Source organism: Lytechinus pictus, chromosome 1, assembly GCF_037042905.1.
Source record: "Lytechinus pictus isolate F3 Inbred chromosome 1, Lp3.0, whole genome shotgun sequence".
In the NCBI taxonomy this organism is placed as follows: domain Eukaryota; kingdom Metazoa; phylum Echinodermata; class Echinoidea; order Temnopleuroida; family Toxopneustidae; genus Lytechinus; species Lytechinus pictus.
Window position 1 is genome coordinate 36,197,612 of NC_087245.1, and position 22,604 is coordinate 36,220,215.

Here is a 22,604-nt window from a genome sequence, read left to right on the forward strand (position 1 = left end):
ATAATAGGATTTTTTTTCACAATGTAAGTTGGCAGCTCTGTATATGGCACTATCGAGACAATTCCCAGAAGTGTTTCACAAGTAGCTAAAATCAGTCTCAAAGTCATGCTATAGTATGCACATGATATGTAATGTGGAGCTTCATTGATTCATACAGAGAAGAGCACGTTCTCTGAGCATGATCCAACCAATGAAGTTTTTGTATTTCATTTTCCAAACAAGTGAATATTCAAAAACAATTTGTAGTCATAGTTTCATCTTTGTGAAGCACTCCTGTGATTTGTCCCGTTTGTCGCATGTAATGTCAGATAGCTTGGACCTGCTTTACAGTGTATGATTGTCTGTACTACTTGCTTTGCATTCTTGATGTTACTTTTCTTTCTTGAACAAAACTGTAAGACCAGCAGCCGAGAAGATTCGTTAAAGTTGGAGGACCATGGCAGTTGACCTCATTGATTGATGGTGGTAGGCCCGACACCTCACAAACATGGCTTCCTGTCTGGTTTAAGCTGGGATCGTCCTGTCAGAATTGCACAATATGTGATGTCACTACCGTGAGACCTATTTTTCAGTGTGCAGAGGAGGGCACTTGACACTGCTGTGCATGGCATACAGCTTCCGTAATGTAAGTGCTTTATTGATGATTTCAATGAACTTTTGTGTAGCCGAGAGTATGGGAGACAATGTACATGATTTTCCAGCAGTTATTACTGAAGTTATTCATTAGTTTGGAAATAGAGGGCAGCATTATTACCCACACTGGGCTTTTATTTACATTTAGCATCGATCACACTTCAAATTCATGACTAATCTTTGGAATGATATTCTTTTCATGAAAATCTATCAAAACGATACCATCCCTGAAAGCAATTTTGATGAATTTGTAGGGACTTAAAAAAATCCCCATTGCTCTCCTCCCCTCGTGTTTAACATTCCCCTCTCCTCTTCTACAATGTAATACTTGCATTATTTGTTGATCCATTGATTGCCGTCTTTCTTCATATACCTCCCAGTACTATCCGCTCTAGCTGCTGGTCCAAAGTAATCTTTGTTTCACACTGTTGCAACGTAACATCTGCCATGACTGATATAATAATTTGCTATTTAGACAAAGAAATCATTTAAAAGGAAATTGATAAATGTTTCCAGACTATGATATCCCTATTTTTTTATTAGTTGTCTAGACATGATAGAGCAGCGTGAATTATTTTGCAATAAATCAAATCCCCTTTTCTGTACCTATTATTTTTTGGACGGACTAATTGGAATTATTTTTTCTAAATATTTGGTTCAATCCCCATTCACCATGAACCTAATTTTTTTTTCAAAAATGCCGAGTGTGTATCTATGATGTAAACACAGAATGAGAGAGATCTAGCCAGACCTGTGTTGGATGATAATGATATTGTGATGAAGGTGGCTTCTCAATATTGGTTCGTCTGCAAAAAAAAAAAAAAAGACAAAAACAAAAAACATAAAGACAAACCTTTTGTCTTTTATACTAAATTTGGATAAAAAGTCGAACCTTTTTATGGGGATTGTGTGCTTCAATGGTTTTCCACAACTTCGCCTCCAATCACTACAAGACAAGTTAGTCTGGAATCTAGTTTTAGAAGTGCAATGTCAAATTTTTATGTCTATCTTGCCAGCATTTGCCATTTACTTTTCAAGCCTTGCCCGCTCTAGTGTTTCTAGTTGACCCTTTGTGTTGGGCCTTTTGCACGTTTGTCAAATATATTTGATGGAGCAGTTTAGCCAAGCTTAGTCGCAGTAATCAAGGTTCATCAAGAATCGGTTTGCACTACAAACAAGCAAAGAGAGGAACCGTTGTTTGAAGAGTGATCTGCTGACTTCCAGAGTAATGTTTCAATTGCATGTGACATTTTTGTATTTGGTGTTTGAGAATCTGATTTTTTTTCAACCTATTTGTTGGTATCCATTACTCTTCAAAACATCATGCAGGTTGCATATTATCAGTTAGTAATTCAAATGGTGACATCTGATGAGGGGTCTGTGTCTTTGTTTTACTAAAAATACATGGTGCCTTACAGGTGGTCTAAATGATGATAATCCTTGCATCGTTTGGTAAACATTACAGCATTTTGATCTGCATTGCTCTTGCTATCTGCTTATTGCCATCTGGACTCTGGAATTCATCCACATTTCAGTCTGTGGGTGAGGCAGTGATCCACCAGGTTCTCAACATTGTGGGACCCATTTCATAAAGGACTTGCAGTTGTAGTAACTTTGTCATTATGGCAACTACCATGGAAACCTTGATTCTGATTGGCTGCTGAGCCCAGTTACCATGGTAGATGTCATTATGGCAGAGTTACAACAGTTGCAAGTCCTTTATGAAACAGGCCCCTGAATTCTCCATTTCCATTCTTTCCATCTTTGTTTAATCATTGCATTGCCCAGTAGTTTTTTCCCCAGGGAATGAGAATTGCATTTATTCACTTGGCCGAATTCAAAATGGGTTGCTGTATTTATTGAGGTATTTGATAGAACTTGGCATATCTGACTTGGTTGATCTGGTCCTCTCTCAAATGTGCATTATCTCTCTGCTGTGCTTTGAAAAATTTATTCGGTCCAAACCAGAGCTGATATTCAGACGAACCTAATCGTAGAGGATTGTGATGTTGCCTTAGGGAAGGAGCCAGACTGGGATATCTCTTCGAGACCCGAGAGTTCTGATCATGGTGATCAATGAATGATGCTTGTAATTCCTTGAAGAGCCTCATCAGCATCCGCACTTGGTGCCATCATAATGATGAAGTTAGGGCGAATGAGTCTTCGAGACTTGCCCATGTTATTGTATCGGATTGTCGTACCTTGATTAGCCTCGGCAACATTCTCACATGGATGGATAATTGTGGCAAGGACGAAGGGGCCCTCTAGCATAACCCAGTTTTGATGGAGTGTAATTGGATGGCTTCTACTAGATTGTTACAATGGTTTCCGACATTGGTCTGGTACAAGTTGTGGAAATTCTATTTGGTGCTGTCCTTGAAATTTGACATTCCTTCTGGAAGATTGTTACAGTTGGCTTTCACTTTTGCCTAAAGAAGTAGATTCCTACGTCAAGTCTGAAAGAGCCTGTGGAAATTTTTGTCTGGTGCTGCTTCTGAAATTCCGTCTTAATCATCTTTCGATTGAAGAAAGTGTTTCCTACATCCATTCTGAAAGGAGTTATTGGATGCCGTCTCATAAATTTGACATTGCACTTCACTACTAGGGAACATGCGTTGTACTGTGATGATTGAGGGTGCGTTGTGGGATATAAAGTGCACTTCCTCAGGACGAGCCTATCTTGAGGGTTCAACCTGTTAGATCTAGATTCACAATATCTTATCATTCTGAATGCAATAGCTCTATCTCTCAAAATTTCTGTGGAAGAAGTGATGGATGCATACGCAAACCATTTGGTTCTGGTATGATGGTGAATAAATGAAGGGGAAACAATAAAAACAAAACAAAACAAAAAAACAGATGGGTTTTTTTTCCCTATTGGTTTATTTCAATAAATCAACCAAAAATGCAGTGTTCATTGAAGTTCATGTAAACACAATTGTATTATGTACAGAAAACGGTGCGTTTATTTGCAAAATTGTTCTAATACTTCCCAATTGCTCAGGATGCTGCTTATTAAAAAATAATAGCCCCCCCCCCCCCACAAAAAAAAAAATAATAATAATAAAATGAATAAATAAATAAAATAAAATTTAAAAAATGGAAAAAAGTAAATAGATAAATGATAATAATGATAATAACAAAAAATAAAATAGATTAATAAAAAGCAATTGAAATTTTTTTTTTTTTTAAATGCAATGATACATTAATTGAAAATGAAAAATATTAGGACAAACTTTATTGGTAATATGGTTTAATAAAATTATTTAGAACATTTTAGATATCAGTCATGTATGTTAAATGTTGATATAGTGTGAAATGAAGGTAGGTTAGCAGAAATGGGGCGCATTTCATGGAGAGTTTTGTCAATGATTTTCACTAGTTAGCTCTCAGCCAATCAGATGCAAGAATTTTCAGTAGCTTGTAACATCTGGTGGTGAAAATCACTGACAGATATCTTTGTGAAACACTCCCCATGATGGATAGTACAGGGAGGTATGAAGAGAGACCACAATGAATGGATTAACTGGTAATCCTGTAGAAAGAAGAGGGGGGATAGAGGAGGGGGGGGCAGATTAAAGGAAATAAATATGGCAAGAAAGATAAGGGGGTGGGGAGAAGGGGGAGGGGTTGGAAAATCTATGCATTGTCTCTCATACACTTGGCTGCACAAAGTATCATTGAAGTTGTCAATAAAGCACCTACATTAAGGATGTGGTATGTCATGCATGGCAGTGTCCAGTGCCCCACCCTGCACACTTAAAAATAGGACGATTGGTGGTGATGTCATGTATTGTGCGAGTTTGACAAGGAGACCCCAGCTCAGACTGGCGGCCATTTTGTGAAGGTTAGGGCTTGCTCCTTCAAATCAAGGTCAGTTGCTATGGTAACCTCCTAACTTGGATGGATCTTCTTGGCTGCTGGTCATTTTTTTTTTAATCAATTTTTTTTAACTATTTGAATAAACCATTTGGAATATGAAAACAACTCTTGCTTTTCATTTGTATTTGTGCACATGGAGTATCTGTGAAGTTATTGCAATCTCCCTGCCCCCCTTTTATCATCTGATGCGATATCCACACCCCTTTTATCTCCGGTCATCTCCCCTGCCCTTTTGATATCTGGGGGCCGTTTCATAAAGCTGTTCGTAAGTTAAGAACGACTGGTGATCCTTTCTTACGCACTTAACCATCGTCAATGAATATACCATTTACCACAAGAAAGGTCATCAGTCGTTCTTAAAGTTGCTCTCAACTTACGAACAGCTTTATGAAACACGCACCCGTTGTGATCTCCCCGCCCACTAGCGTAAATTCTTGCGTCATACCTATTGTTCTGGGGGGATGATTTATTGTTCCACCCCCCACCCCGGAATAATAGGTGCGACGCAAGGATTTACGCTAGTGGCCCCGCCCCTCCTGCAAGCCAAAGCCGACATTATTTCTGTAATCTGTAGCTTTTTAGGTTTCTAATGGGCATTGAGCAATGTGTAGTAGGTAATCCAAATATAGTGGGGCAGGCGTTAATCACTCCCCAATTTCCATCATTTCCAAATTTTGACAAGGTCAAGAGAAAACTTTCACACATGCCCTTTATAGTCGAGTCACTTCAATATTCAGTGACAAATGTGCAGTGTCAGTAGAATGCCTAAAAGTTATTATTTTTTAAATATTTTTCATTAATCTTAATTTCTTCATCCTCCCTCGCATTTGGATTACCTTTTTTTCGCCGTATAAGTGGCAAATTTGCGGCTTAATGAATTGGTGAAATGCTTACATGTATTGAAGAATTTAAGCTTATACAGTACTTTGAAGGTTGTCGTGTTTTGGCTTGCAGCAGGTCAGGATAATCCCCCATTGAGATTTGCACATTGATAACCCCCCCCCCCCCCCGAAAAGTGGATATCATCCTAAAAAAATCCTCTTGCCAACAAGTTTGGAAAACTTATCCTTTTCAATGGCATTTTTGCCACCCTTTTTACTGAATTGGTAATTTTTATGTTCTAATAAAAACATCATTTGATGTGCAAGTCTCAATGAGTTATCGAACCCCCATCCCATATTTAGGACTCTGGATAAAATGTTGCAAAATGGATTGATATTCAGGGCCAAACTTTTCTTCCTTTTCAAAAATTAAAAATTCATATGATAACATGGCAACTATTCCTTGGCTGTTTTTGCGACATGAAATATTCCAATATCCACCAAATTAGTGAACCTCATTAGTAAACTTCATTTTCTGGTAGTTTCAAAGTGTTTCCATGATCTAAAATAGGAATTAAAGGCACAGCGGTTATTGACCCAGTTTGCAACATTCCGAGTATAGTTTCAGTTAAAACTAGGGAGGGATATTTTTTTCATTTTCAAAAAGTGAACTTCATTAAATGCAGTTTTGTGGAAATTATTTCGATTTTGTTTTTTTTTATTTGAAGATTACTGACAAAGTGTTGTATAGTTTGTCACATATTTAATTTTTATTCTCGAATAATTATCAATGCATTTAAAAGAGACGCAGTACATGGACAACATATAAAATTCACAAAACAAGAATAAATAGGCCTATTACTTTAAATTGGCAGTGCTAACGGATATATATCTAGTTTGGATAAAGTTTTTGAGTGTTTCTGTCACAAGAAGTTTTGGATCTGAAGATAATTGGAATTTTTTTTTTTCGCATTTGCATTTCCTGAAGTTCACTCTTTTCCCTCCACATCCAAGGGTAAGGCGGGAGAGAGAAGGGAAGAAGGGGAAAGGAGGAACAGAAAGAAAGGGTGATAGAATGAGGTGGTAAAGAGAAAGGGGTTGTCATATAAAGAATGTGGAAGGAATGATGAGATCGTTTGACAAGGATGAAAAAAAACCATTAGTAAAGCTGGATGTGATTATGTGTGTGTGTGTGTGTGTAGAGAGAGTGGGTGAGTGAGAGAAGTGGGAGAGAGATTAAAGAAAGGGAGGGAAAGAGAAAGGGGTTGTCATTTTGAGAAGGTGGATGTGATGATGAGATCGTTTGACAAGGATGAAAGAACCTTAGTAAAGCTGAATGTGATTGTGTGTATGTGTGAGAGAGAGTGAGTGAGAGAGGTGGGAGAGAGATTAAAGAAAGGGAGGGAAAGAGAAAGGGGCTGTCATTTTGAGAAGGTGGATGTGATGATGAGATCGTTTGACAAGGATGAAAGAACCTTAGTAAAGCTGGATGTGATTGTGTGTGTGTGTGTGTGAGAGAGAGAGAGTGAGAGGGAGATTAAAGAAAGGCAGGGAAAGAGAAAGGGGTTGTCATATTGAGGTGGATGGGATGGTGAGATCGTTTGACAAGGATGAAAGAGCCATCGGTAAAGGTGGATGTGATGGAGCCAGAGTTACAGACCAACATCAATCGGGTAAGAACAGTTTGAGGCAAGGTGAGAGGAGGTGAAATGTTGCTGAAGATGAATTGCAAAATCCGCAATGAACAAGAAAGGAGAAATGAAAGAGAGCGTTCGAGATAACCCGGATGTGAAGGGGTAGTTGATGAAGATTATTTTGTCATAATTGAAAGAATACAATGATAAAGAATGAATTTGAAATTCGTATATCAGATAGAATGAATATGATTCAAAAGAAACATTGAGCAATATAGAAGAAAATGAGAAATTATAAAGTTAAGTGATGGAAATCCAAAAAAATATGAAGGGAGAGAGAGAGAGAGCAGGGAGGGATGGACCCGGGGGGAGTTACCGATACAAGAATAAATACAAGTAGCCAGAAGAAGGGTGTAACAATCATTTACTTATGTTTATAAAATGGTGATATGGATCCCAAACAAATGATTGGATGAAATCGATCACGTGACCAATCATTTGTTTTAGCAAACATGAAAATTTGCTGATGACTTGTTCTTATGACCAGTTCTATATAAACAGGTCATTGCTTTGAGATGAGGACAGTTTTACAACATAGGCGGAAGCGGGGGGGGGGGGGGCGGGGGTCCTGCCCCCCCCCCCCCCCCTCAATTTGAAGTGGGGGACGGACCCCCACCCTAAAATTTCTGCTTGTCCAATTTTTACCTGTGTCCATCCCAAAATGTCGGGTGGACCCCCCCCTAAATTTTTTGGCTTCCGCCGCCAATGTTTAACAAGGATCCACACCACTATTTTATAAACCATCATTTGATCAACAGACGACGTTTGACATTTCACATGGATCATTCAACAGTGTAGTATTGTTCCGAAGGCTTTTATCATCATGATTATTGGTTGTTATACAATCAGGGTAAACTCAGCTATCTAATTTGACAAAAATGTTGCTTTGAGTTTCTTTTAAACCTTTCTTGTATGGGTTCAATTTTCGCAGGGGGGTGATTTTGGACTGTGGAACGAGAAACGGCTGAAAAAATAAGCGGAAGTGAGCAAAATGAACCGTCTAAGAGTTTTGCATATTACTACACAAGTATAGACAAATATATTATCAAGTCAGTTTTCCCTAAAATGAAAACTGTCTGAAGCTTTTAAAAATTTAGAAACTTAAACAATTTCAATAATCAATTCTAATTGGTGAAACGATGCACAAGGCTGCATATAGACATGGGCCGGCTCGAAATTGAAAAAAAGAAATAAATAAATGACAGTAAATTTGGCCCTAAAATGCCATATATGGTCAATTTTGAATAATGAATATGTAGTTCAATATTTTTCTTCTTTGCAGTCTGCTATTAAAATACCACATAGCTTGCCATCGTAGATTTGAGATTACAATAACGTTTCTTTTCTTATGATGCATAGAAAGCCTTTTTAACTGGTATTCCCTGATTGTAAAACAACCCAGCATGAAGGAAACATAAGTACACAGCATAGCCGACAGAAGAGGGACATATTTCTCATTTGTCATGATTCTACTTTCAAATCATTATTTTTTTTAGATTATAAAAAGACGAAAAAAAATAATTTTGATCATCTTTACCATTCAATTTCAGTGTATGTTTTGTTAGTTTTATGGGCATAAGCGCAATGACAATGGCAATGAATTTATTAGCCACATGTCATCATTATTACGGTATTGGAGCCATTTTCATGCATCATTTACAATGTAATATTCTTTTGCATTTTAAATATTCATATAATATTTAAAAACACACGGGGCTTGTTCCTACGCGTTAAGATTTTGGCGGCCGCTGGGGCCACACATAAAATTGGAAAGACGAGTAACGTTTATTTTTAATTTAGATAAATTTCCAAAAGAAAAATGCAAGCTTTCACATTTTTTGGAGGAGGGGGAGTTCTATGACCATGGATGTGATCACAACTTTCCATAGAATATGCGTGTTTCTCCCCACACTATTTTAAAAATGATCCTGCCCCCACTTCCACCGGCTATGCTGATTCCTTTAAGAAATGACAAATATTCAAAGCATATTCCTTTCTTAAGTAACCGAATAAATGTTGCACCTTTTAACCTACAAGTTTTGTTTAAAAAATCTTATGAGATTCTGAAGGATAATCTAAACCAAAAAAAAGCAGTTAATAGATGAGTGAGCGAGGCATCCGAGCAAAAAAATAAAGATGTGGAATTCATGGAATTCCAAACCAAACTTCGTTTCTGCACAAGTGCATTTAGCTATTGTATTACAAAGAATATTAGGCCCCCTATATTTCTTCATCCAATTTTTTCTGCCCACTCAAACTGCTGCCCTCCGATTTATAAACGCTGCAAATACTGAACCCCGAATAGGCCTATGAAAAGGCAGTTTTATAAGGAATACACAGGAGTGTGAAAGGAAGCAAAGCGACGGAGCTTTAGAAGACGATGCAATTTTTAAAAGCCTCCAAAGGCTATATGCATATTTCTTCAACAACCAGTTATTCAATTCAATTCATTTTTTCATCACCATGGACCGCATGCGGTATATCTACTGAAATCCTAATGAAGCATTAAACAATCATTATTATTATGTTTGACGTGGAAGAACATGATGACAGAATACGGCCTCTTCCTTGAGAAATTCAGGGACTTTATATTACAGCATGCATGGGAACGCCCCCGCAAATTAAATAGAAACCAACCAGTTGAGAATCCACATACAGTAAATGTGTAAAATACAAACATTCCCTACTCAAGGTAGTAGGCAAAGGTTGTGTTACCTATAGTTCTTCACCAGGGTCCCGTCTTACAAAGAGTTGCGATTGATCCGATCAATCGCAACTATGGAAAGCCAGCAAAGTCAACATATATATTTATAAAATGCATGTTTGTTCAAAAAAATTATAGATATGAATATATACCATAAATTCATTGATTTTTTGACAATTTGGTGTGTTCTCCTTTGTTTACAAAGGACATTTTGCAAATTTCCTGTAAAAAAATAATTACGACACTGATGGATTTCCATAGAGTTACGATTGATGATTGAATCAATCGTAACTCTTTGTAAGACGGGGCCCAGTATACGTTATTCTTATCTGAATAACGCCATGAAAACCCAAAACAGATCATGGGAAGGAGTAATTAACGTTGTCGTATGCGAGGAAGGTGAGCAAATCTTGGTCGACCTATTTCAAGATGATGTTGGTCATATTGGTCATAACCAGGCACGGATCCAGGGGGGGGGGGGGGCACAGGGGGAACGTGCCCCCCTTTTGAGAAGCGAAATTAAAATTTCTAATGTAAAAATGCCATTGAAACAGAGGTGTGCCCCCTCTTCTAAAATTGAAGACCATTTTTTTTTGCTTGTCAATTTTTTTTTCGGGTACAAAATATCCTTAATTTGTGGTTGAAAACCCTCTTTTTTTTTGGGGGGGGGGCTTGCTAAAAAATTTCCTCCGAAAAATTTCTCCCCCTTTTGGAAAATACAGAAGACCAACTGGATCTTTGATCACCCCTCACCATGGCGAGACTGCATCGGGTGAACCTTCCAACCATGGGGATCGGCATGGCCGTCGACCGGAGTCCATTATCCACATCCGAGTCCTCCTCGATCCTTCTCATAGTAAAATTGGGTCCTCGCATGCAAATGGCAAATCGAATTGGATGGTCAGCAGTGACATCAGACCTCATCTCACCGGAAGATAACCCCGTGCGGATGCCTTCCAAGCAACATTCTCCTATCCACCTGACCCGCCATCATCTCCTGATGAAAACCTGTTCTTTTCCTCGCTGACCAGGCCACATGGATGGTGACATACTCGAACGTAAGCCTGTTCCACTTCAAGTTTTTGGACCGTGATGCATGAGGTGGTCACAGATCGTTGACCACCAGCAAGTCTTGAAGTCTTGGTCGACGCCAGGTTAATTCTTGCTCTAATGGTAAACGACAGAAAAGGGGGGAAAGAAAAATGAAACAGTCTTCCGTTTCTCGTCTATTCATGACTATGGTAACTTTTTTTATTGGCGATTATCACTAGCGCTCAGCAGCCAATTACAATCAAGGTTCCCATGGTAATAATTACAAAGTTAATATTCTTTAATTTTTCTTGATTTATCTGGCGTGTCTTCGAATCAATAAACGAGACAAAGTCATAAGCAGCAATTTTGTGACATTTTTGGTCCCTCAATGGGAGACAAACAGGAAAGCGAAACAATCCTTTCCCACTGGCGCTCGTCGGCAATGCCTAAAATCAAATTAAAATTGATTGAATATAAAATTATGCAACTCCCGGTACAACTCATACCTGTACATTGTTATTTCTATTGTAACAATTATCCAAATAAGTATTGCAAATTTTTGGATTCATAAAAATTCAACTGGTCAAACTCGGTGTAAAAATGGAGTGTTGAAACTAATACCAGATAGGCTCCCCGCAGGACCACGCCCTGGGGTGTACAAAATACACCCGAGAGCTCGAAAATAACATCAGAGGGTGTAAAAGTAGCAATCAAAGGTGTTGAACTAACACCCAAACTTTAACACTGCAGCTATAATTGACTGGTGTGTTCGTTTATAAATAAGTACATAAAATCAAGAGGAAAATCACTAATTGGCTATAAAATTATGAATATAATAATGACCCAATTTAATTACACAATAGTTAATTTCGAGTAAATCAAGAAAAATAGAAACAACTTTTGTGAGCAATTTGGCAAAATTTTCATTCGCTCCGGGCACTTCCATGTGGATTTGCGAGATATAAATTAGGCCCTACACACAAGATGTGCTCAAGTTTAAGCAGCAATTTTCCATATTTAATGACAGCCGAGATATGGACGTGGGTCAATCTCATACTCATATACTCAATAGTAATAATAAACATCCAGAAGTATGTCTGAATAACGCCATAAAACAGATCACAGAGAATAGTAAGGTTGAGCCAATTTGGTTGATCTGGGCCCCGTCTTACAAAGTTACGATAGATCCAGTCAACCACAACTATGGAAAGCCAGCAACGCCAATATCTAAAATACATTTTTCTTCACTTTTCTAGAAATGGTGTGGAGTCCTACATTCACAGTTTTCTTAGAAATTCAGTGTGATTCTCTTTGTTTTCAAAGGACAGTGTGCAAATTTCCTGAAAAAAAATGCCATTGTTGGATTTCCATATACTTGAGGTTGATTGGATCAATCGTAACTCTTTGTAAGACGTGGCACTTGGGAGCATTTCATGACAGGACTTGTCAGACGTTTTATCCGACAAGTCCCGCTTCATCCGACATTTACCATACCCACTTGGCCAATCAAAATCAAGGAAAGTTATCGGATCCGAAAACTTGTAGGACAAAAAAAATTATTGATGGAACGGTTTCCAGTTTTCTGTCATTGAATCCCGCTGTTTGTCTCCGTGAATATTCCCATCAGGTCAAGTTGACCAACTAGAGATCCTTGATCACCCCTTACCTGCATCGGGTGAACTGTCTAGTCGTAAAGGCCATCGTACCTGCATCGTCGACCGAAGTACACTGCCACACCTTATACCTTCCTGTGGTGATCCTGCGCGTTGTAGGCTCTCTCAAGTTGGAAACAGAATTGGCCGGTGAACCGTGACGGACGTCAGACCTATCTCACCGTAGGATAATCTCAAGAGGACGCCTTCGAAGCAACATTCTCCTTTCCACCTGACCCGCCATCATCGTCTGTGAAAACCTGCTCCAATCCTTGTTGACCAGGCCGCATGGGTGGCGATGTATATACTGCACAGTAAAATAAAAATATAGCGCGTTGTTTAAGCCCGTCACTCTAACAACAAGTTGTTTAAACTTTTTAAACAACTTGTTTAAAAAGTTTACAGTTGTTTAAAAAGTTTACACAGTTGTTTAAAACTTTTAAACAGTTGTTTAAATGGTTTAAACAATAGTTGTTAGAGTGACGGGCTTAAACAACGTGCTTAGAATTTTAAAACTTAGAACAGCGTTTTTACAGTGTGTATATACTCTAGCGTAGCCCTATTCAAATTCAAATTGTGCTTCAGCATGCATTGGGCAAGAATCAATCGTATAATCTGGGCCATGATCTACGGGTGGAAGACTTGGTCGACATAAGGTTAACTCTTGAGCTGTTGGGAAAAGACAGAACATAAAAATGGGTGGGTCTGTCTTATACAGACATGCCAGCAACAGGGAGCTACAACCCACCACAAAAGGAATTAAAACTACATGTATCAGATTATATGGTAACCATTTTATCATGGCAACTGGCATGGTAACAGGTCGGAGCAGTCAATCAAGTCCAGTAAAAAAAAACATGGCTGTTTAGAAATATGTTTAGGCCCTATACAACACTGTATGGCCGTCAAAGTAGTGGTGTAAAATGTTTAAAAGTTTTTAAATGTTTTGAATATAAACAAAATCAAATTTAAAATAAATCTAGACGGAATGTAGCTAAGGAACACTCGCAATGTGGACTTTTAATCATTTAAAAATAGTTTTAAATCTCGAGGGATTTAAATGAATCTATAGAATTCAAACTAAATTAAAAACTCGATTGGTCCGTAGTTACTCTTCATCTGGATTTATTTTATATCCCTGTATTAGTGTAGTGGTGCTAAAGACGGAATCATTACATTAAATGCTTAGAATGTGTATTAGTCCTAAGCGCTACACTGAAAAAAAAACTCCGGTGATTTAACACCAGTCCGGAATCTATATATGTCCACACCAGAGAAGTGTTAAAGAATACCAGTTTGGTTTTGGTCTAACACCAGATATGTGTTTATACAACACCAATTAGTATTAATACAGTATCGGTTTGATTCCAAACTGGTGTTATTTCAAAACTTCTCTGGTGTGGATAAATATATATATAGATTCCGGGTTGGTGTTAAATCAACACCGGAGTTTTTGCAGTGTATGTTGCTTCCATAACTATTATTATTGATGTCTCCTGGCTCACCGTTATTACCATGTAATGGGCAAAATGTATTCAAACGATTCCTTTCGCCAGTTGTTGGTATAATCCTAACATGAAGTACATGCTACAAGGACGGATTTGTGAGAATGGTAAATGAACATGTTCATATCTTATGCTGATAGCTTATAGCAATTCCATAATATGTACGTCCGACCCCCTATAAGTTGGACCTTCATGAAATTTTCTTGCTCTTTTGATAGTCTGTAATGTTCTAAAAGGACCATGAATTGGTCAGTTTATGAAGTGAAGTATAGTCAATGGAATCAATCGTAGAAAAATGTTCTACGATCATTTCTAAGCTTTGTGTTATGGGCCCCAGATTAGCTCCTTGCCTCCTTTGCATTTAGAGAGTATATATGGCAATTCCATAAAATGATCAACCTTTTTGTACGTCCGACCCCCATTTTTCTCAAGTCTTATACAATGTACAATCAGTCGTGAAAATCAAGCGTACGATCAATCGCTAACCTTTATGTTACGGGACCCTGGTCTCTAATCGCTCTCCTCTCAGAGTGAGATGAGGGACCAGTCCGAATGGAATGAGATTTCGATCTTTCAAGAGTGAATTTTTACCTTTTTGGAGTGAAAGTGCATGTTTTGAAATTGCATTTTTTGTTCACCTTTATATGCTAAACACAGCAAAGACAATGAATAAGGACATAAAAAGAGATCTTACCAATCCTTTATGCCTGTTTTTGTTTAAAATTTATGTAAGAACATTCTGCTTATTCGAACATTATCATTAATCATTGTCATATACACCTAATTGTGATGTCATTTGAATGTTAATTAGCTATACCTTAACTAGGTTTAATACGGGGGTACTATTATTAATTGGATAAATTTAAGTTATGTTCCCTTATTATGAATACACCCTATAAAAACGATTCCAAGTCTAACGCCAGGGTAAGATACATACCGTCTTCAAAGGATCGGCTTCTTATTAAAAAAAAACCCGCCTAATTCAGTATTTGATGAGGGAGATACGAATGAGTTTTACCTGATGCATCGATGTTTCCTGGTGGCCGCTTGGGTCCCTGGTGGACTTCCTGTACCTCATTTTCTGCTGGATCCTATCAATCCTAGGCCTATTTGTCCAGTAAAACCAGGTATATATTAAAAAAAAAAGGATTCGGACATGACAATAATTTTTTCTCATATTACCAGCGATGGATTCCGTATCACACGTAAGAAAAAAAAGGTTCAACTATCCAATATAATCAATACAGCAAAAACAACATTTAAAATCAGTTACAACATCACACAAATATCAAAATTTGGGGAATGACAAAGGACACGTTGACCTATCAAGGTTAATCCCCAAATTAGAAAATTCTAAAAGTAATATGCACCAAGTCGACGTGCTGTCAAGATATATATATTTTACAATTGTATATTAATCACCTGATGGTATCCGCAAAAATGCAAAAGTTCTGGAAAATTTAGAAATTCAAAGGATGGCCCTTCCTAAGTATGCAAACATCACCTCTTCTTACTGAGTTTGCTGTTTCACCCGTTTTTTGACATGGGGCCCGCAGAGTCCTCTCTGACCTTAAGAATATAATCTATCATAACAATGATATTTGGGTGAACTCACCTTTCATGATATAGTTTTAAATTACTAATCCATTTCAGTTCCAGTTGCAGTATTCAGTGGCAAACCCTGTGGACCAGACTACCCTATTATGGGGTTAAAGGGAAAATATATTAAAGAATGTACCATAATTGATATGATACCAACATAATGAAAAGACATTGAAGACATTAGTAATATAAACGTTGATGTAATTTATCGAAAATCAAATCACATGAAACTATACATTTATACATTGGCGGAGGAAGAATAAAATCTTAGGGGGAAATATTTTCACCCGAATTTCACCCGGCTGCTAAAGCTGTTGTTTATATTTTTGTTTACGGGGTAGTCTACACTAACGTCTGTAGTTTTAAGTACATCTTAGTTTCTCTTACAAACATGATGAGATACCTAACGCAGCAGGTGCATTTACAGGATTTTGCACCCCGTGGGCCCTGCCTGATTTTGGTACCATGAATGTGTACTTTTCGAAAAATGGCGCCCCCATAAACATGAATGATGAACTGGATAGTATCTAAACGAAGCTGAAAAGTTTTGATAACCTGACCTAAAATGTTGACAATCTAAGCACTTTGGGTCATCAAGCAGGATGGGTATCTATCTAAACAACAATATTGATGTGATCATTTTTTATATTCTGACCTAAAATTTAGACAATCTGAGTACTTTTGATAATCATGAAATAATGGACATAATCTAAACTAAACATTTTATGCGAGCGCGTAGCGCGAGTTGAAATTTTTTCATATAGATCTGGCCAAAAATTTGATATTCTAATGCACTTTTTGTTACCATGAATGAGATGTGTATCTATTTAAACAATAATTGATGCAAGCGCGAAGCCCGAGCTAAAAAATATTGATTTTCCGACCTAAAATTTTGAGGAAATTTTGACAGTCCAAGCACTTTTGGTCATCATGAGTAGGATAGGAATATAACTAGTCAATTTTTTGTTATTCCAACCCAAAACTGGACATTCTAAGCACTTTTGTGACCATGAACAGGATGGGTACCTATCTAAACAATTAATGCGATGAATATTTTTGGTAATCTGACCTAAAATTGGGACATTCTGAGCACTTTTGGTACACTCTAAAAAAGGTTTACACAATATTGGGTTAATTGGGAACATGCATGCTGGTTGGGTTAAAAGATACCAAATATTTGGTAAATTTTACGCAATGTTGTGTTGAAATAGCACAATATGGGGTGAAAAAATACCAAGCAAACATGCATGTTCCCTATTTACTCAATATTGGGTAGAATTTTACTCAGTGTTTTTAGAGTGTAATCATGAACACAATAGCTATTTAAATAAACATTTTATGCGAGAGCGAAGTGCGAGCTAAACCTCTTTTATAATCCGACCGAAACCTTAAAATTCTAATACATTTATTGTAACCAAGAATAGGATAGATATCTATCTAAACAATTGATGCGAGCGCGAAGCGCGAGCTGAAAATAAGTCCAACAAAAAGTTGATTTGAATAAAAGGAGAAAAATCCAACAAGCATAACATTGAAAATTTCATCAAAATCGGATGTAAAATAAGGAAGTTATGACATTTTAAAGCTTCGTTCAATTTCACAAAAATAGTTATATGCACATCCTGGTCAGTATGCAAATGAGGGAACTGATGACATCACCCATTCACTTTTTCTTTTGCATTTTCTTATATGAAATATGAAATAGTCTAATTTTCTCCTCATTGTCCTGTAAAACAATTTTTTTTTCTCCCTGAACGTGTGGAATTACCATTGTTAAACATTATGTGGTTCAGTCAAGTTGGTCCTTATTGTCAAATCTGTATAATTTGAAATATTTCATAATTCAAACAATACAAAACAAAAGAAATAGTGAGTGAGGGACATCATTGATTCTCTCATTTACATGTGACTAAATTGAGCATATAACTATTTTGTGAAAATAGGCGAAACTTTAAAATGACACAACTTTCTTATTTTACATCCGAATTTGATGAAATTTTCAGCATTATGCTTGTCTGATTATCTCTGTTGATTCAATTCAACATTTTCTGAGGTAGACTTGACCTTTTAGGTTATGTAAGTTATTTTTCTTACTGTTATTTTTCTTATTGTTTATATTTTTCAGTTTTTTTAGTCCCCCTATTGCTTTTAATATTTTACTTTTATTATCATAATGTATTTTGCTATGTCTATTTATCACTATTTCTGCACTTCATGATGCTCCTTCCAGTGGCTCACTTTATTCATCATCCCAGTATAGCTTCTTTATGAGCTGCCATAGGGATTACTTCATCAAGTAGCAAGTATCAAGTTTCTTTCACTTATATTGTATGTTTTTATGATTTATGTCATATGATTTTCTGCTTTTGGCATTATTACCATGTTTGATTGTATATTGTACTTTTTATTTTGTGTGCATGGACCCCTATACGAAAAACAGCATTTGCTGATAGGGTGTTCCATCCCACGAATGGCAAATGAATAAATAAATAAATACATACATACATACATAAATAAATAAATAAATATTTACAAATTTATGGTACAATACATAAATCGGTAGCACATACGTAGCTGAAAGCAATCACCAAACGAATTCTAACTATTTTTCTATTTCTTTTGTATTCTTCGGTTTCTGTATTCTTAGTTTTGGGGACATATTTTGAACTTAGATGACATCTTACTTTAATTTTCAAAATCATCTTTAATCGTCTTACATGAAGTATTGAGATAATTATCCCATGCACTTACCTGGTTATCGCCAGAATAATGTTTGAAATCACTTCCTGCATTTTCCCTCCTTTCCTCTCATACGCTGTAATATAAGGAGAGAAAATCTGTGGATATCTTGTGGGGAAAAACCTTCCAGCAGTTTAAATTCAGCTATCGTTGCAGCCTTTCTCAGCGTTGTTGTTGTAGGTGCACGTGATGATGATGCCGTGGTGTACCCCGTATTCACGGCTTGCATTCCTTTGTAAGCCTGTATCACTATCGCCTGCCCTTCAGCTATTCAAATTTTCCCGCCTATTGTGCGCTCGTTTATTCGCCCCAGTGCATTGCTATGGATCTTTTATTATGGACAGACATTCGGCGTTTTGTTAATGGCTTACTTTCGCCGATATGCCCTTTCAACATTTGCTACATGTTTATTTAGTTTAATCCAGGCGCGGATCCCCCTTTTGAAAATATATGTTTTTTAATATTTGCTTTCTATACATATAAGCCTTTCCCCCAAATTGGAATATTTTTATTTGGCAGCCATTTCAAAAGTGTATAGATTTTTTGGGGGACGCACTATACATTTTTGAAATGGCTGCCAAAAAAAATATTCCAATTTGGGGGAAAGGCTTATATGTATAAAAAGCAAATAAAGTCAAATTTCAAATGACACCACAAAGTTGGAAAACTTCATGCTTGAGCGAGCACTGCCCACTGAAACAAAGGGTGTGAAAATTAGGCTGGGCTGAAATTAGCCTTCCAATTTCTTTCAATTTTTTTGGAACTTGCAAATTTGAGGGTTATGTGATGAATTAATGATCAATTGTGATCAGTTTGTTGAAAATTTCATGCCTTATTAAATTGAAATTTAATGCATGAGTGATCATGGATTGCAATTTTTAGTGCAGCATTTTGACTTTATTATGTGGATCGCAGCAATGTGTTCATGAGAGTCAGGAAAAGATAGGACTTAAGTAGGTGAAGTACGTTGATGGGATAAAGGTCAACAGAACATTAAGCAACCCCTCCCCCCCCCCCATCTCTACCCCCCCCCCCACTTCTCTCCTCCTGAGAGACTAAACTCGACTAGGTTGGGCAGGAGGAATTAGTCTTACAGTCATTTGGAACTTGCAAAGCTAAGGGTGTTATGCTAAATTAATGAATGCGATAACTTTTGGTTTTAGACAAATTGAATTGAAAATTGAAATGAAAATGTAATGCATGAGTGAACAGGAATTGTAATTTTAGTGTAGCATATTCATCTTGTGGACCTCAGAAGTGTGTTCGTGGGAGTCAGAGTAATGTGATGGTACCTGTTACAAGCAAGAGGGCGAGATATGGTAAGACTTGGTTAAAAGTACATTCCTCTTCTTTTTGTCCTTTTACAATTTAAGTCATATGTATCCACCTCCATTTCCCAGCCCCCCCCCCCTCTCTCTCTCTCTCTCCGACTCACTTCCTGGATTGTAGCCTATACAAAACTTTACCACTAAAGTGACCGGTGGCTGATAGTATTTTTTTTTTCATCGAACGATTACCAAGTAATTGACTGATTATGATGATTTATGATATAATTTATTGAAAAACTGAATATTTGATTGATCACAATGCACATTGAATTAGTTGACTTATTGATAAATTGTTGATTTATGATTGATAGGAAATAGTTGATGCCCCAATTCAGAATTTATCATTAAATCAACATTCTGTTCTGGACTTCACGCGTACATGACAATCATAGCAATCAGTCACTCAACAGGAGGGGAGGGCGGGAGAGAGGGAGGGGGGCTAAATGTTCGGTTGACCATTATTCCATCAACCTACTTCTCCCGTTTTAGTCCTATCTCACCCCCTATTCTCCCGACTCCCATGAACACATTGCTGAGATCCACATGATAATGTTGAAATGCTGCCCGAAAAAGTGTAATTTGTGTTCACTCATGCATTAAAGTTCAATCTAATAATTCATGAAACTTGCTTAAACAACCAAAACTGGTCCCGGATGATCATTAATTTATCACAGCGCCCTTGACTTTGCAAGTTCCAAAGGATTTGCCTCTCAAAAACTGACAGAAATTGGAAGGCTTATTCCAGCCCAGCCTAATTTTCATACCCTTTGTTTCAGTGGGCAGTGCTCGCTCAAGCATGACTAGTTTTCCAACTTTTTGGTGTCATTTGAAAGTTGACTTTATTGGCTTCCATAATATGTGTTATCCCCAAAAGTGATATATTTTTATTTATCAGCCATTTCAAAAGTGTATTTTTTGGGGCGACGCACTGTAGTCTCACTCTAAATCCAAATTTTGTTTGGTCCCTTACTACATTCCACCTGAATTTACTTCAAATCCTTGCAATTTAGAGTGCTTGGAAAAAACGTAATGGTATAATCCACTGTTTTTTAAAAGGGCGATACAAATGCTACAAAACAGCTGTACAAAACAAGAGAAAAGGGCTACAAATAAAGCGGCTGTACAAAGGGGGGGGGGGGTTGAAGAGGGCTACAAAACGGCTAAAATATGGCAGGATCCTCACTGTCCTATTAAACAAGGAGTCTTTTTATCAACTTGTTTCTAAATTTTCCGGAGGGGGGGGGGTGGGTTTCAAGTGACACCTCAATCAGGGCCCCGTTGCATAAAAGTTACCATTATGGAATCCTTTATTTTGATTGGCTGTTAATCAGCATTATAACGGTAGTTACCATCGGATTGCAAATTACCACAAGAGTAACTTTAATGTAACATATTCTTCATATGAGCATGCTTTACTCCAGTCAAAACTGATGTCTCTTGAAGATAGACGGATCAAACTCTGTCTTACGTTTGCAAAGTCTATGCAAAACCCGTCGTCTAAACTGTTTCACCTTCTACCTCAAAATAGGACTTGTCAATATCAGACTAGAAGCTCGACCGGAATAGTAGAGATGCGATGTCGAACTTCACGATATAGAAATAGCAGCCTGCCCTCGTTGATTCGGCACCTTAACTCTAAAAGAATTGATTACAAGGAGTAGTTTTGTTTGTATATATTTTCCCCTATCGATAAATGTATAGTAATATCAAAATAAAAATGGCTGAGAATTCAAGAACTCGTCATTCATTGGACTCTTTAAATGTGATATCATTAAAAGATTGTTCTTGTTTTTAAAATGCAGATTACATAATAATTCCAAAGTTGGAGTTCTCTTTATGTTGGCGAACTCAGAACTCAAGTTTCATTTCATTTCATTTTACTTTGTTAATCAAAATATTTTTCTTTCATTTGAACAATTATTCACTGATATCTTGTCGTAAACTTAATATTTTAATTGAAATCACAAAAATTACCAAAATATGTATTATTGCAGTATGTATGAAAAAATGTGACCTAATTGCTTCTTCGCCCTTTTCTGTTTCCCTTCCACCATCAATTTCTTCTCCTCTCTCTCTCTCTGCCTCTCTTCAACTATTTCTATTCCTTTCTGCATTCTAATTCATTTCCTGTATCCACTCATATTTACATGTATTTTGAATATTTTTTGAATTTTTTATTGATCAGTGAGTATCGATTTAAATTTATTTATGATATACTTTGTTACATATAGGCCTATGTCTATATTGAAATTTGTTCATAGTACTATAAGTTATATTTACCTTGTTACTGATGATTTTGTTTGAAATGTAAACTTTTGCAATTCGGCTTTTGCTGCAAAGAAAGTATTTTTAATAAACCATTTTGAATTGAATTGAATTGAATCTCATAAAAATATACAGGCATAACAAAACATTACCATAGACAAGCAAAGCTATTTTCATTGGTTGCCTTTTATGGCAATAAACAAGGATTGACAATTCAACGTTGTTATTCCTGTGTAATTTTCCTGAGGTGTCATATGAAAAAAAGCAGAAAAGGAACGATAAAATGCTGTGGGTTCCTCGTTGAAGTTCAAATACAATCTGAAAAATATTTTGGTAGACTTTTCTTGAATTGGTCCCACTCAACCAAACATGAAATACATTATGCCATATGAGTTACATCATAATAATGAAGGGATATATGTGACATTGAAACACCCATTGTTCTTGATTTCAATTTTCCGAGACACTCGTCATTGTTCTAATTAAAATTCAGTGAAATAATATTGTCATAAAGTCCTGTGTGAAGTATGTTTTACTACACGATGTGCGTTTGTAAACTGCACGCGTGCCTAGCCAGAGCTAGGTAGGGGCTAACTTTAGTTTAAGCACAGTACTTAGCCAAAAAGACAAGTATCAAATTGAATACCAGCCAGTCACTAAAGTTTAGATTTTATTTTACATTCGCAAAATTCAAAGTGTATGATTGACAACTGAACTGAACTTGAAATAAAGAAATGTTAGAAACAG

At 36.9% G+C, this 22,604-nt stretch overlaps 1 long non-coding RNA gene across 1 annotated transcript; it reads right to left on the reverse strand.

Annotated features, from left to right (window-relative positions):
• Nucleotides 1-10,347: 10,347 nt before the first annotated feature.
• LOC135154683 (uncharacterized) lies at nt 10,348-18,484 on the reverse strand. The gene is made up of 5 exons (XR_010294041.1): nt 18,277-18,484; nt 15,539-15,621; nt 14,942-15,029; nt 12,433-12,725; nt 10,348-10,901 (listed from the first exon to the last, which is right to left on the reverse strand). It is a non-coding gene; the product is annotated as an uncharacterized LOC135154683 (long non-coding RNA).
• Between the last annotated feature and the right edge of the window lie 4,120 nt (nt 18,485-22,604).